This window comes from Neofelis nebulosa, chromosome 2 (genome assembly GCF_028018385.1).
Source record: "Neofelis nebulosa isolate mNeoNeb1 chromosome 2, mNeoNeb1.pri, whole genome shotgun sequence".
In the NCBI taxonomy this organism is placed as follows: Eukaryota; Metazoa; Chordata; class Mammalia; order Carnivora; family Felidae; genus Neofelis; species Neofelis nebulosa.
Genome location: NC_080783.1, coordinates 146,373,377 through 146,387,913, shown reverse-complemented (window position 1 = coordinate 146,387,913; position 14,537 = coordinate 146,373,377). Strand labels below are relative to the sequence as shown.

The 14,537-nt window shown below is 40.7% G+C and overlaps 1 protein-coding gene across 3 annotated transcripts in view; it reads left to right on the top strand.

The window, feature by feature from the left end:
* Positions 1 to 14,537, top strand: part of LRRC8B (leucine rich repeat containing 8 VRAC subunit B) — a 68,056-nt gene that overhangs the window by 26,972 nt on the left and 26,547 nt on the right. The window contains exons 1-2 of one of the 3 annotated variants that reach the window (XR_009257980.1): positions 10,251 to 10,396; positions 13,208 to 13,292. The exons of 1 other annotated variant lie outside the window; for it this stretch is intronic. The gene's annotated coding sequence lies outside the window, so the exon portion shown is untranslated. Of the gene's footprint in view, positions 1 to 10,250; positions 10,397 to 13,207; positions 13,293 to 14,537 lie in introns of those variants that run through there. One more of the 3 variants, XM_058716655.1, reaches the window with a different exon arrangement.

The following is a 14,537-nucleotide window of genomic DNA, read 5'->3' as shown; positions in this document are numbered from 1 at the left end:
TGGTGATGGGGGTGCCTGATCACTTGATAAAGTCATAGGTATTTCCAGGAACTACCTGATGTATTTAAATCGCTAAAAAGTGTCCATAATAATATTGCATTATAATATTATAATTTACTCAAATCCTACTTAAAATTAATAAGAATAAATAATAATCAGCAAACCAGAATTCATTTTTGCATGGCTATCTTCTAACCCATCTCCCACAGGCAATTTCCTAGGAACAAGAGATACAGTAGTGGTGCGAGGAGTTATGATTCTGTCCACCACTCGAAGAAAAATACAAACTGTGACAACTCTTGTTGGAAAACACTATCCTTGGACAATAAGAAGAACAATTAGATACTTATAACTCTTACTATGTCTGGGTCACTGAGTCTTAGTACTCATTTAAAAAACAAACTGATCAAGGGGTGCCTGGGTGGCTCAGTCTGTTGAACACCTGACTCTTGATTTTGACAGGTTGTGATCCCAGGGTCGTGAGATTGAGTTCTGTGTCAGGCTCCACGCTGAGAATGGAACTTGCCTGAGATTCTCTCTCTCTCCCTACCTCTCTCCCTTCCTCACATGCTCTCTCTCTTTCTAAATTAAAAAATGTTTTAAACTAAAAAGAAAATGAATCAAACAGTAAAATATAGTCCCTATTTTCAGGGAATTCCTAATTTACAGTAGGATAAAGGGAACGATAGTGACCCCAGCAAAACAATTAGGAGAAGTGGGATTTGCTTGTCACATTAGAACCAAATGGCACATTTCTCCAAAGCAAGTCATTAAGGATTTGTGATTGTTTTGTTTCAGAGTAGATTTAGTGACATGGAAAATGCTAGCCTAACCGTGTTCTCCACTCACCAGGCGGGCTGAGTGAGTGCTCACATTTCAGATGATCTAGCCTGGCTACAGGACAAGACATTTGCATAGCAGTTTGGGAAAATTGCCAAACAACAAAATGAAGACTTATGCTTTTGAAATTCCTCTTATTACTGCTTTAATTAAATTGAAGTTTCCAGAGGGATGGACTTTTAAATGAAATTTTAATAGTGCCTCAGCTAATTCCAGTATATTCTTTCATTTTACTCGGCTTTCACAATGTGATCATACTTGGTTTCACTTCCTGGTTTGTCCACACCAGTCTGTTGTTGCTGGGAAATATTTAAATAAAGCGTTTATGGGAGAAGCATATTGTTTTGCAACGGATGAAAGCATTTGGGTTTGATTTTGATTTAGTTCATGTAGTAGTTTTTTAGAACTAAGATTTCTGACACCTGAACTGGTAAATCGGTTGCCCAAAGAAAACTGTAGGAAAAAAAAGAAAAAGAAAAAAGAAAAACCTTTGGTGCTGAAGTTAATTAAGTTACCTTGTGGTGAAGTCGTCTAGAGAACTGTTTGATTAGGCACCAGTTGAGAAAGAAATGAAATGTTGGCCCATAATTAGAGTAATTGTAACTTGATTTTAAGCAGAGGCTTGATTGCATGGTGAGTGACATAATGCCTAAGGATTTTTCCAGAAGAAGAGCCTGGTATATTCTTAAACTGATGGCCTGCTTATGGCGTGTTAAACATGGCCACTGGTCCATCTGGCACCATTTTGTGTTGTGTTTTTAAAAAGGCTGTGTGTGTTACAGCATTGCATCAAGTGGTGGGCTATTAATTCTAAAAGTGATATTTTTACCCCAAAACTTCTGATTTCATCAAAGTATTCAGGTACTGTCTAGTGTAAAACAAAACGAAACAGAAAACTAATCAAATCAATTTCTCTTTTGAAAACACCAATTAAGCAGAAAAGGCTGCTCCCTCAAAATCTAATTGTTCTGTCCAGGTGTACCATTTGACTGGCTAATCTGAAAATTTAATTTTTTTAAGCATAACTATTTTTCTGCTTGAGATTTTAGTTTTGCAGCTCATTTATGTTTAATGAGGTGATCTAATACATACCTTAATATAGAATTAGGGCTCCTGCTCTTGTTGTCAAACCCCCTGCAATGAATTCTCCTGATGCTTTCAGATTAATTTCTCTAATATATACTAACATGCCCTTAAATGTATTTTTTCCATCATTCCCCTATTCAGACACCATCAATGGTTCTCTACTGGTTATATGATCAAATGCAAATTACTTTCTGCTCTCATAAAAATATTTTGTTATTAATTCTAAAAGTAAAATTAAACTAATAAAAGTGACCCTAAAACAATAATTTCTCAGGCCTGAGCTGTGTCTTGAAAAGTTCTTAGCCTGACATTGGAGACTTTCTTTACTATTTGACCCTAATCTACTTATGTCTGTTATTTCTGTCTCAAAAATTCTATTCCATCTGTATATGTCTCTTCACTAACTCCTAAAATTCACCTCAGAATCCTCCTACCTTCTTTATTTGTTCCTTCATTCCTCCATATAAAATACGTGCTCTATTATTCTTACTCCTTCTACCTCTTATCCCGAAGGATAAGATTTATGCATACATAAATCCTATGCATCTTTCGTGATCCACTCATAACTCCTCTGCCGTAAGTATTATTCCTTTGGTGTATATTACCCTAAGATGCCACTAAGATGCCCTAAGATGTAATCCAGTTGAGCTTTCTTGTATTCATGCTTTATTTCACTAAAGCATGAGCTCCTCTCAAAGGTCAGGTCTGTGTTCGACACCCTTCTATTCCCTTCAACATTTGGGCTGATGCTTTGCACCTTTGTCGAAAATAGGTCACGATTGTTGAGGACACCTAGTGTGAGAGTGGATGCAGGATAGGGCATCCTATCACACTCTCTGTTAAGGTCCCATCTCTGGCCATGACACAGGTTGGTGGTATATAGGGTCCTCTTTACTTCTACATCTGTTCAGCTAGCAGCAGCTAAGTTGCTGGCTTCCTTGAATGGGTAAGACTTTCCACAATCAAAACAGATGGTGTTGTCAAATATAAACGGAAAAATATTATTTCTTGTGGGTGGTAAGGGGGGAGAAAAAGGACACGGGAAAAAAAACACACCATTAGCTTTCTTGGCACAGTCTTTCTGCCTTTCAAGTTTGGTTGCTAAGAAATGACCGAAGATTCATTTGCTGTGTACAAAGGAGAAACTTAGGTCACTAACCCGGAGATTATGCTTCTTGTGCAGCTGAATTTGTCACTGAGCCAGACAAAGCCCCACCCTGATTTAGAAGTCATGTGTTAAACTTCCAGATGGGGAATGTGAATTCTGTCTCCTGAGAAGCCATCAAAACTCTAAAATTCCCAGGTTCCTCTCCTTTGCTAACATCAAATGAAGCCTCAGAATCCTGCTGGCCTCTGAAGCCCAAAGCCAAACCTGTGTGCAGAAACTCCGCCTGTCACCTTTGCAATGTGGGGCATTCTCCCTGATTCCTAGTAGTTATTTGTGGGTTCCTTTAGAAGCCTGACCTTGCTTTATCACTTCAGTATGCCCTGAGCTGCCTGAAATTATACTTAATGCCATGGCTGAGCTAAACCTCTCTTCTCTGCCGATAGGTCTTGAATCTGCTAAATGTCTCAGGGGCTTCTGCATGTCAAGTGGAATTTGGAGAATTGAAGATGATGTGGTGGTTGTAGGAAGTTGTTGTGGTCTTTGCTCCAAGGAAGGAGGTCTAATTTTAACTCTTTTCTCCGTTCACTTAATGTTTAATAGCAGCTTCTGCCTGTACGAATACAGGGCCATACAGTGATGAGCATGATACATGTAGACCAGACCTCATAGACCTTATAGTTTAGTGGGAGAGAAATAAACTTTTTTATTTTGAACAATTTTATTTGAACAATTGCATGAAGATGTGTGACCAGCACTATGAAAGCAAGGGAGAGAAAACTAAAAGAGCTCGTTGTGACAGGCCTGGTCAGAGTGGGCAGGGAAGGCTTCCCTTAGGAAGAAAGTCTGTAAGTCATTGACTCAGGAAGTCCGTGGCTTAATGACTGCTATTTGGGCCTTGAAGGTGAATTTGACCTTCTAAGTGTGCTGCTTTGCACTCTTCCAAATTGCAACTATTTTGAATAGGAATTAGCCCTCCTGTGACACTGTTCTTAGGCAGTGCTGTGCTACCAGTGGTACCATATGTATTTGGTCTTTGCTCCTGGCACAGAGCTAAAACCCTTGAAATTTCCTGATAGGAGCGCCTTTTGTTACTCATAATGAGCCCTTCTTAGCCATACCTGAGTTTATGCTAATGAGGTGACTCTGGGTCCCTGGAGAATTTCAGGTTGGGGGCTGGTCACCAGGGGAACCAGCCTTGTGATTAGAGGGTTGGAACTTTTTTTTTTTAACGTTTTGTTTTTTGTTTTTTGTTTTTTGTTTTTGAGAGGGAGAGGGAGACAGAGCATGAGCAGGGGACGGGCAGAGAGAGAGGGAGACACAGAATCTGAAGCAGGCTCCAGGCTCTGAGCTGTCAGCACAGAGCCCGATGTGGGGATCGAACTCCAGAGCGACAAGGTCATGACCTGAGCCAAAGTCGTACACTGACTGAGCCACCCTGGAGCCCCAAGGATTGGAACTTTAAATCCGACCTTGGGGGAGCAGGGAGGGGAGAGGGGTTGGAGATGTTTCATTGCCAGTGACCAGTGATTTACACAGGTCAACCATGTCTATGTAACGAAACGTCCATAAACACCCCTAAATGACAGGGTTTGGGGAGCTTCCCGATTGGTGCTTGGGAGGGTGGCACTTCAGATTGGACATAGAAGCTCCACACCCACCACCTCCCCTTCCCCCACCGAGACTACCACCAAATACCATGTGGTGTGCATCTCTTCCATTTGATGTTCCTGAGTTGTATCCTTTAGTTATAAACCTACTGCTTTGTGTTTTCCTGATTTCTGTGAGTCGTTCAAATGAATTGCCAAACTTAAGGAGCAGGTTACGGGAACCCTTGGATCTATTACAAAGTCAGACAGAAGTGTGGGTTGTCTGGGTCCTGGGACTTGTGACTGGGTCTGACATGGGGGCAGTCTTGTGGGACTGAACCCTTAAACCTGTACAGTCTCACGCTATCTCGAGGTAGTGTCAGAATAGGACCGCACAGTAGGACACCCATACAATGTCAGAAAAAAGACATCTCGCCATGTTTACTCTAAATGTGAACCAGACATTTTTCTGCTCTGGCAGAGGATCAAGTGGAAACCAGTGATTTTGACTACCAGCAGCCATTATCCAAGTTGCACACATGAAGCATTAATTTAACACCAAGGTGAAAGTGGACTTTTTACCTGAAACATAGACGCCAGGAGGGCTTGTTCTTTCAAAACTGACCTCTCTCTCTGTTAATGCCCTTGCTGGATGCTTCAGTCTTCCACACCTTCTTCCAGGGAAGAGATAAGCAGTGTCAGCTGACTAGAATGTTGTAAAAGGCCTTCTCTGGGTTATACGTAGGTAGGCATGGCTGCACTTCATTGGCATTGTGAGCCAGAGGTTGTGGGTGTTAACGTTGTCTTTTCTTCTTTCTCCAACTGACAGAATATAAATGGTCCATTATCAGTCCATTTTTGCAAGGTTGCCTTGGGAAAGAATTTTCTACTTGTCTTCTCACTGTGCAATTCTGTGTTTGGGCCACAAATTTCTACCTGGACCCCTGGGCCTTTCGGAAATATTCCTTTGACTTTGGTAGTGGGACTTCAATGTTAGGAGGTGTCAGTGACCTTGTAACCTCTCACTGTTTTGTTTCCTTGGAACCAAAGTGGTATAAGAAAAGTTCACTTCATGGGTTGTTTTGTTTCGATTTAAGATAATATTCCAAGGCCAAAGGCATCCTCTTTTAAAATTATTCTACCGACAAAAAAAAAAACACTGGCTTTCTTTGTAAGAGTTCACCTTTACATTTATGTACCACTTTAATGACTCCAAAGTACTTCCACAATACTTATTTTAACACCAGCATTGACCCATGGGGCCTGTATGATTGTCCATACTGTACAAGGGAGGCCTGGAAGGCCAGATTGGGTGCGTTGATTTGCTAAGCCCATGTAGATGGTGGTGGAGGCAGGCCAGGGACTCATAGTGCACACTTTCCACACTACAGCCATGCAAAACAGCCCCTGCCTCTCATTCTTGCTTGTGGTGGGAATGGAGAAGTGAGGCTTCACTTGATCAGCAACAAGGTCCCAGGGTTGGGGCAACAAGAGGTATAAAAATAAACAAAAGTTGGACAGTTTGCACTTACGTAAAGCTGCTCCAGAATATGTACAGGGGGAGCAATCACTCTGTATTCCCAGAATTGACTACCATGGCAATGACTGCTGCTGTCCAGGGAGAAGCAAACTTCTGTAAAAATGCTCAGTATCTGGGAGCATAGACACCAGTAACATGTAGATAGGAACAGAGCTAGAAGCTTTAAACATCCCTTCTCCTCACAGCGCTAGTCCAAAGTGTATCAGAATCCTCGACACAGGCAGCGTGAGCTGGAGTTAGGAGAGCCATAGCTAACTTGTCAGGTTGAGTGAGTGCCCACAGTGAGCCACAGGGTGAAGCACCCTTTCTTCCGAGTCCAGCTATTCTCAAATGAGTGATGATCACCGAATATGTGACCCAGTCTGCCCAGTCTTTTGGAGTCAAGCCCTGGCATTCCTGGGAAGGAAACAGCAAGAGCCAATAAAACACCAAGAGAAGCTGGATAACACTTGTTCCCATCACATTCCATTGTCAGGCCTCCCAACCCCTCCTTGTGATATTATTTTATCTTTATAATAACAAAAAAAAAAAATCAGGAGGTGATATGTTTTAGAAAGAGCTCTCTGGCTGCAATTTGGAAATGGGACCAAGGAGGTCAAGAGAGGAAGACATTCAGTTGTCTTCACCAAAGATTCTATGGGCTTTACCCAAGACAGTGGTAGCAGGAATGCAGAAGGGGCTAGTTTAAGAAAAGAACTTGTAGATTTGAGGGAATAGAGGGAAAGAAGGTTTTGGGGTAGATTCCTGAGCTCTTGATATTACTACCAACCTTCAGCATCAACATCCAGCCTGTCAGGCTGGATGTTGCTACCAATATTCAGGGATCCAAGAAGAGCAGGTTTGGTGTGGGTGTGAGCAGAAATGGTGGATTTAGTTTGGGATGTGTTGAGTGCGAGTTGTTCCCACACATCTCAGTGAATAGCCAGGAAGGTGTTAGGGAGATGATTTTTAGGCTCAGAGCTAGGAAGCAGGGTTCACCATATGGTTTTGGGGATCACATATACAGAGGTGGTAGATGACGCTTTCAAGCAGAGGATGTCACCCGAGGAACACATATATGGCACAAGGACCAAATCATGGTGAACTCTGGTGCTTAAGGGAAGGGGTTGTATTAGGACCCTTGCATGGTTTCCAGTTACCTCTCTACCTTCAATTAAAATCATTGCTTTTATTAATATGCTTGACCCAATGACTTTCTTTTCTTGCTATGAACCACTTTTACTCTCTTTTTAGCAAGACTGATTTATTAGTTGCCAATTGTAGACCATTCATTGCTCTCTTTCTAAGAAAACCTACACTGTTGGTCTTTGAGTTCATGTTTTCTCTGGTGCTGTCACTGTTTTCTTTTAAAGACCTCAGTTTTTACCACTCCAGAGGCGTCTTTTCAGATTAGGTGTCCCCCAACTCTGACTGCAATTAATTAACTCAGAGGACAGTGGAATACTGAAAGTGGAGGGTCTATCTATCATTTGGCTTTTCCTCCAACGTGACAAGTAAGTAAAGTCAGGTCAAATGAGGTAAAGTAACTTACTTAACTTATACTGTCAGATCAATGGAAGGCAGGAAGTAGAAACTGGGTCTCCTGACACCTAGTCAGAGGTTTTCTGATAAGCCATACTGCCTTGTGGTCTTGATTCTTCCCTATGCCACTGTGATGGTTACTTTCCTTTATTTAAATATCCAGTCTCATTCCTGCATTCCCTCATCCTCCTGCAGTATACCCCATACAGAGAGGCAGAGCAATGATTTCTCTTATTAAATTAGCTCTCATTTGATATGGATCATTACCTCTGTCCTCTTGGGCCTTAGATGGTCATTTCCATCCCACATATCCAGAGCCCAAGGAAGTAACAAGGCAACTGTACAAAAATGAGTTCATAATTATGAGAGTCTCAGGAACTGATTGATTGATGAGTGTAAGTGCCCAGTACGTATGTCTGCTATCACTAAAGCAAATCGTTATGATTACTCTTCTTTACTTCCCAACACAGATACAGTCTCTCCACATTACCACCAACCTCTCCCTCCACCCCAACTCCCACCCTGACCCTCCAAACCCCCATCTGCCTCTCTCCCCAGCCCTCCTTCACATTAGGCTATCCTTGTTGACACCTTCTGCTAGATTGACCTCTTAATAAAAAAAGATTAATAAGAGGCTCAAGTACTTTTCAAACCCATCTAAAGTTATTGGTGATTTCTGTAAACATATGGGTGCTTCAATGATTAGTTTAGGGGGAAAAAAGATCTCATAGGCATGCTTACCTAGATAGTCACTGGAAGATTTTTGAATGTGTTAGCTTCATATATGGCTATTTATCTAGGATAAAAGAAAATCTATGCCTTTTCTGGACAAATTAGTAGGATCATATTCTCTCACACAGCCAAATCCTAATTCAAGGTAACAAACAAAATTGATAATTAAATAGTATTTATTATAATCTATGGATTATGGCTAAAGCAAATTTGACACAGTAGACACTTTGTATTGGTGTGCCTTCTAGGACATTGGGGCCCACACTGTATTTAATTTGCATAATCCATTTTGTTAATTTAAAGCAGTCAAGGGGCGCCTGGGTGGCGCAGTCGGTTAAGCGTCCGACTTCAGCCAGGTCACGATCTCGCGGTCCGTGAGTTCGAGCCCCGCATCAGGCTCTGGGCTGATGGCTCGGAGCCTGGAGCCTGTTTCCGATTCTGTGTCTCCCTCTCTCTCTGCCCCTCCCCCGTTCATGCTCTGTCTCTCTCTGTCCCAAAAATAAAAAATAAAAAACGTTGAAAAAAAAAATTAAAAAAAAAAATAAATAAATAAAGCAGTCAGAACAGTTTTTATGTTTTACATGGTTATAGGTTCTTTGTGGTAAAATATACATGACATAAGATGTACATTGTTAACCATTTTTAAGTGTATAGTTCTGTGACAGTAAGTTCATGCACATTGTTGTGCAACTATGGATTTTAAAACATGACCTTTGCTTGGGTGACATTGGCTCTATCTGACTTGCCTGCAGCATGAATCTTGACTCGAAAGACAGGCACTGCATCAAAAAGTGGGGGTTCCTTGCCCAGGCTAACTTACTTTTGTATCAGCATGTATTGTTTTGTCTTCCCTCTGGGCCATATATTAAATAATTGAGGTAAGTTACATTTATATTTCACAACACTTTCTAATAACTGGAGTCATGTGATATATTGCAAAATCCAACATGCAAATCACTCATTTAGGTGGAGAATGAAACCCCCTAACATCCAGTCTGGTTTCTCTTTACAGGATAAGACTTTAAAGCCAATCTTTAAAAGATTAATTTTGGATAAAGCTGCTACACTGTTAATAAATTACCACTTTTGAGTGCTTACTTTGTACCTGCTGCTGTGCTAAGCATTTGATTTATGGTTATCTCATTTAATTCTTAAAATAACTCCATTGTCCCTATTTTATAGATGAGAAAATTGATACTTAGCTTATCTAAGATCAAGCAGGTGGTAAATGACCAAGTCAAAGATGGATCTGACCTTAACCATTCTGCTGCAGCTCCCTTCCAGATCTCTCAAACATTCATGAGAGTTTTATAATAAGAATTAGGCCTAACAAAGGCACTAACATACTAGAAAGTAACAAACATACTGAAGGCATGTGATACTTCTTTATTAAGTAATTCAGAAGGAATGTCATCTGTAGGGGATATGGTATTAATTTCTTGGAACTGCATTTTAATAGGAAAGCCAGGAAGAAAACCCTCGTAAAATATCATTTAAATACAGATTCAACTTCAGTTAGTTATTCCTCTTGTCATAAAATTGATGGGGGAATGTTTCTTTGTAAGAAGCTGTGCCTGCAGGGTGCACCCTTGCTCTGGCTATCTGGCATGTCAGTCTTAATTAATTACATAATAGAGGCAGGCAGGATGGAGGGAGCGTTTGTTGATTCTCTATGGGGATGGAGTACTGAGTAATGAGCGGGGAAACCTGCAGAGATCGGATTTTTAGATTGTGTCTTTTGGTTCCTCTAAAAGATAGATTGTAATTTTTTTTTTTTTTTTTTTACAGAGAGATGCCACGTTCTATATAAAACTGCTTTTTATATAGTTCATTGGAGAGGCGGTGTAGCAGATGGCTCATAGCGCTGGTTGGTGTGAATTTGGGGTTCGCTGTGTGAGCTTGAGCAAGTTTCTTCATTTCTCCAGTCCTCAACTTTCTCACCTTTAGAGCTAAGATCATAATACCTCCCTCATTGAATACACGGTAATGGTAGCCTTCCCTTTTCCATCTCCTACCTCTTAATTCAACAGCTAGTTATTACTAAGAATCTCTTGTGTGTTAGGTCCTGCCCAGGACACTGCACTCTTCAAAGAGCTCAAAGGGAGAGGCTGAAAGGCATCTAACCAGCTCTTTGTGATGCAGTTTAATGGCAGTGTAATAGAACTATCAGTACTCCCTAAATGCTGAAGAAGCCTGAGGAATGTTTTGAGTACTTTTCTGAGTGGGGGGAGAGTGGATAGCAGCATTCATTTTAAACATCTTTTGTGTTTAACGGTCATTTAGTACTTGGTGAACATTAACCCTTTTAGGATTAATTTTAGGGTCAGAAGTGAATTTGATCTAAATACCAGGGTGATTTGCAGTGCATGGCAATTGATATTTATCATTGGGTTAAGAATATGTGGTAATGGATGTAACATTCTTTACAGTGATCCCTATGAGAAGTTACCAATTTTATGAGACTGAAACCATCCAAAAGACATACAGTATTTTGAGCTTGGTCATAGCTCACAAGAATTGTGGAATTACAATACTTACAGAGCATCTAAGATCTGGCAGACCCTGAGGAGATGAGAAATATTCTTGCCTTCCCAGGGCCTATGGTCTTGGGGATGGGTGGGAAGGGCAGGTAGGCACAAAACAGCATGATACACACCATCCTTGTTGGGGTGAAAACTCGATACTTCCACTGGTCTTGGTATTATTCCTGTTGCATTGTACTTTTCATTTGTATAAAAGAATTGTGAAATCATAATTTGATAAGATATTAAAGTCATTTAGGAATGCTGTGGCATTTATCCAGTGACCCATCACTGATTCAAAATGACTCACCATCATTATAATGCAGCCAGTCATGGTAAATTGACAGCGGTTCTCCATTCAGGTTTGTGAGATGTCATGTTTGGTGGTGAAATTGGCAGGTGTAAATTTTTTTCCTTTCTTCCTGAAGAGTGAAGGCTTAGCCTCTGCTTCTGAATCTCTGGATGTATCATGGGGTGATGGAAATGCCAGAGGTTCTGTCCCCTCCCTCTGCTTTGCTTTCTCACCCTTTGAGACTCATCATGTGTGTGGTTGGGTTCACGGACCATTCACAGAGCTGGGCCTCTTCCTCTGTACTTGGTTCCTAACTGGGTGGTAAGACCTGGCCTAGTATTATTTGTTCACTCAGTAATTATATACTAAATATTTATGGTGGGAATAGGGGCAAGACTGAAACATGGGGGAACAAGAGATAAGCTAATAATTTGTTACCCTGGGCAGGCTAATGATTTGACGCCACTTCAGACTGTTATTCTTTATATATTTATTCACAACATTTTTTAAGAGGAAAAGCCAAGCCCTGTGTGAGAGGGAAAGGGTAGCCAAAGAACCCCTCAAGTTCCTAGGATCTCAACTGACCAGAAGTAAAATAGCAGACCCCTTCTTTTTCCTTGCAACCACACTCTGTACAATCCCTGAGAAAAGTTCTGGTGGATACTATTCTTATTTAATCTAGTTAAGTTTCCAGAGATGTTTTCAACATCCTGCTGATGAATCTGTACATGCAAGCTGCCGTAACATGCAGGCTTTTAATCTAGCACTGAAAAGAGATACCGAGAGCAGTCCTGGAGATGTAGATAATAAGATGCTGTCCCAGCACTCAAGGAACTTGAGGCAATAGCTTATTGTATACGATAAAACAGTGGGAGAGAACTGTTAGTGTCATAGGAACACAGATGGAGGTCAAGGTGGCTCATGGAAGTGATTCATGGAGGTGATCAGGATAGGACAGATGGTGAAAGGAAATGTCCCTCTTTTAAGTACATCTGGTATTCATAGTTTGAACTTTTCAAACTGATGAAATAGGCTATTGTATAACCTAAAGCCTTAAACTTACAGAATGGCCCAAGGCAGGATGAATAAGTGTGATATTGCAGTGACTCTTGCCATATCTGACTTACAAAATGAGATCGGGTTACTATGCAGAGATTTTTGACTTCTTGCTAAACCTTAAAGGGAAAGATTTTATTTAGCCATACCTAAAACACAAATTTGCCCAAATGGAAAGCCAATTTTCAGATCCCAAAGTTTTATAACTGTTCTTTGCTTAACTACAAAGGAGTTCGTTTTGTCAGTCTCCCCTATCTCTAGTGACCAGAAGGAAATCAGAGCATCCAGACTTCTCTGCTTTCAAAGTAAAAGGCTGGGGGCCTCCTGTTTTTCTGTCATAGTTGATTGTCCCCTATTGTTCTTTAATCCCCAGACCTTGTGGGGGAGGGGCGGGTATTCCCTTATATGTCCCTCACTAGGAACCTCCCAGAGGGAGCTCTTATTTGAGAAAGGCAATTCTTAGTGTTGTGTGTCCTCTCCTAATCTCCAAGAATACGTGTTTTGAGATTATTTTGGAATTGCCTTTGTAAGTGAAAGTGAACACATCTCGTGTCCTGCCACTGGGGAGAGAAAATGTTTTTGAGGGGGTAGGTGATGCCAGTTTTATAACACCCATTAGCCTCGCAAGCTGGAGGAGCCACTGACCCCACAGCCCATGTCAGCACGGGTTGGTCAGCGTTACTCTGGCAATCAGAGTCCTGCCTGTTTTTAAGCTGCCTAATGTGGACTATTTATTCTGTTAGAACAAGCATTGTCATTTAGTATTTTCACATTTCATTTTTCTAACTGGTGCTTTTGTTTGGGGCTGAGGAGGAAGAAAGGCGATAACTTTTGCTGTAGTTTCTAAAATTAGTTTGAGTGATTTGGTTTTAGCCTGGGTACAGAAACTGAGCTACATTCTGTTGTTTTTTTACTTGGCTGCAGTGACTTCACTCGGAGATGACAAGCTGTCATTGTAAGAGCTGTCGTTACATTTCCGTCTTCTTAGCAAAATACTCCTCTGGTGTAGGTAAATAAATGTTAATGAAATTTGTTAATAAAACATGTTGAAAAGCATTCACCTCCACTCCGTCAAGAAATGCAAAATAAAGAAACAATAAAATAACTTAGAATGGAATTAGCACAGTTTTGTGTTTTGGTTTTTTTGTTTTTGTTTTTTTAATGATGATGACCACATCTGGTGAGGGTGCTACTCATATATTGTTTATAGAAAAGAAAATCAGTGTATTTCTTGAGAAACAATTTGTTGTTATATATCAGAAGCCTTAAAATGTTTATGCCCTCTGGCCCATTACTCTCACTTTTAGAGATCTATGCAAAGGAAATTATATGAACAGAGTACAGGGATATTTGCAGTATTATTAGTAAAGGGGGAAAAAGGGAAAATCCAAGATTCAGTAAGGAAATATTTTTTTTAACTATGACATACATAGGTACTATTACACTCCTAAGAAAAATGATGTTGGGCTCCTTGGGTGGTTCAGTCAGTTAAGTGTCTGACTCTTGATTTTGGCTCAGGTCATGATCTCAAGGTTCGTGAGATTAAGATTGAGTCTCCCTGTCACCACAGACCTCTCTCTCTCTCTCTGCTTCTCCCCTGAACGCTGTCTGTCTCTCAAAATAAATAGGGGCCACCTGCGTGGCTCAGTCTGTTGGGTGTCTGACTTCAGCTCAGGTCACGAATGATCTCACGGTTCATGGGTTTAAGCCCTGCATCAGGCTCTGTGCAGCCTGCTTGGGATTCTCTCTTCTCTCTTCTCTCTCTCTCTCTCTCTCTCTCTCTCTCTCTCTGCCCTTCCTCCACTCATACTTTCTCTCTCAAAATAAATGAATAAGCTTAAAAATTTATAAATAAATAAACTTTATTATAAAAGCAAAAACAAAAATGATGTTCAGGGACATGCCTGGCTGGCTCATTCGGTAAGAGCATGTGACTCTTGATCTTGGGGTTGTGAGATCAAGCCCCACATTGAGAATAGAGATGACTTCAAAATAAATTTTTTTTTTTAAAATGCTGTTTAGAGAAACTGTGGCAACACTGAGAAAGCCTATGATAAATAATAGGAGGCAAAAATGTTGTGCCATTGAATTTTACAATGGCATAGTTTGTGTAAAACTAGCAGGCCAGCAAACAACAAAAAAACAAAAACGGTGGCAACAAAAACTGGAGAAACTATCCCAAACATTGGCTCCCCCCACCCCACCATGTTTCCTCTTTTTTCTATAAGAAACATGGATATTTTCAATGGGTTTT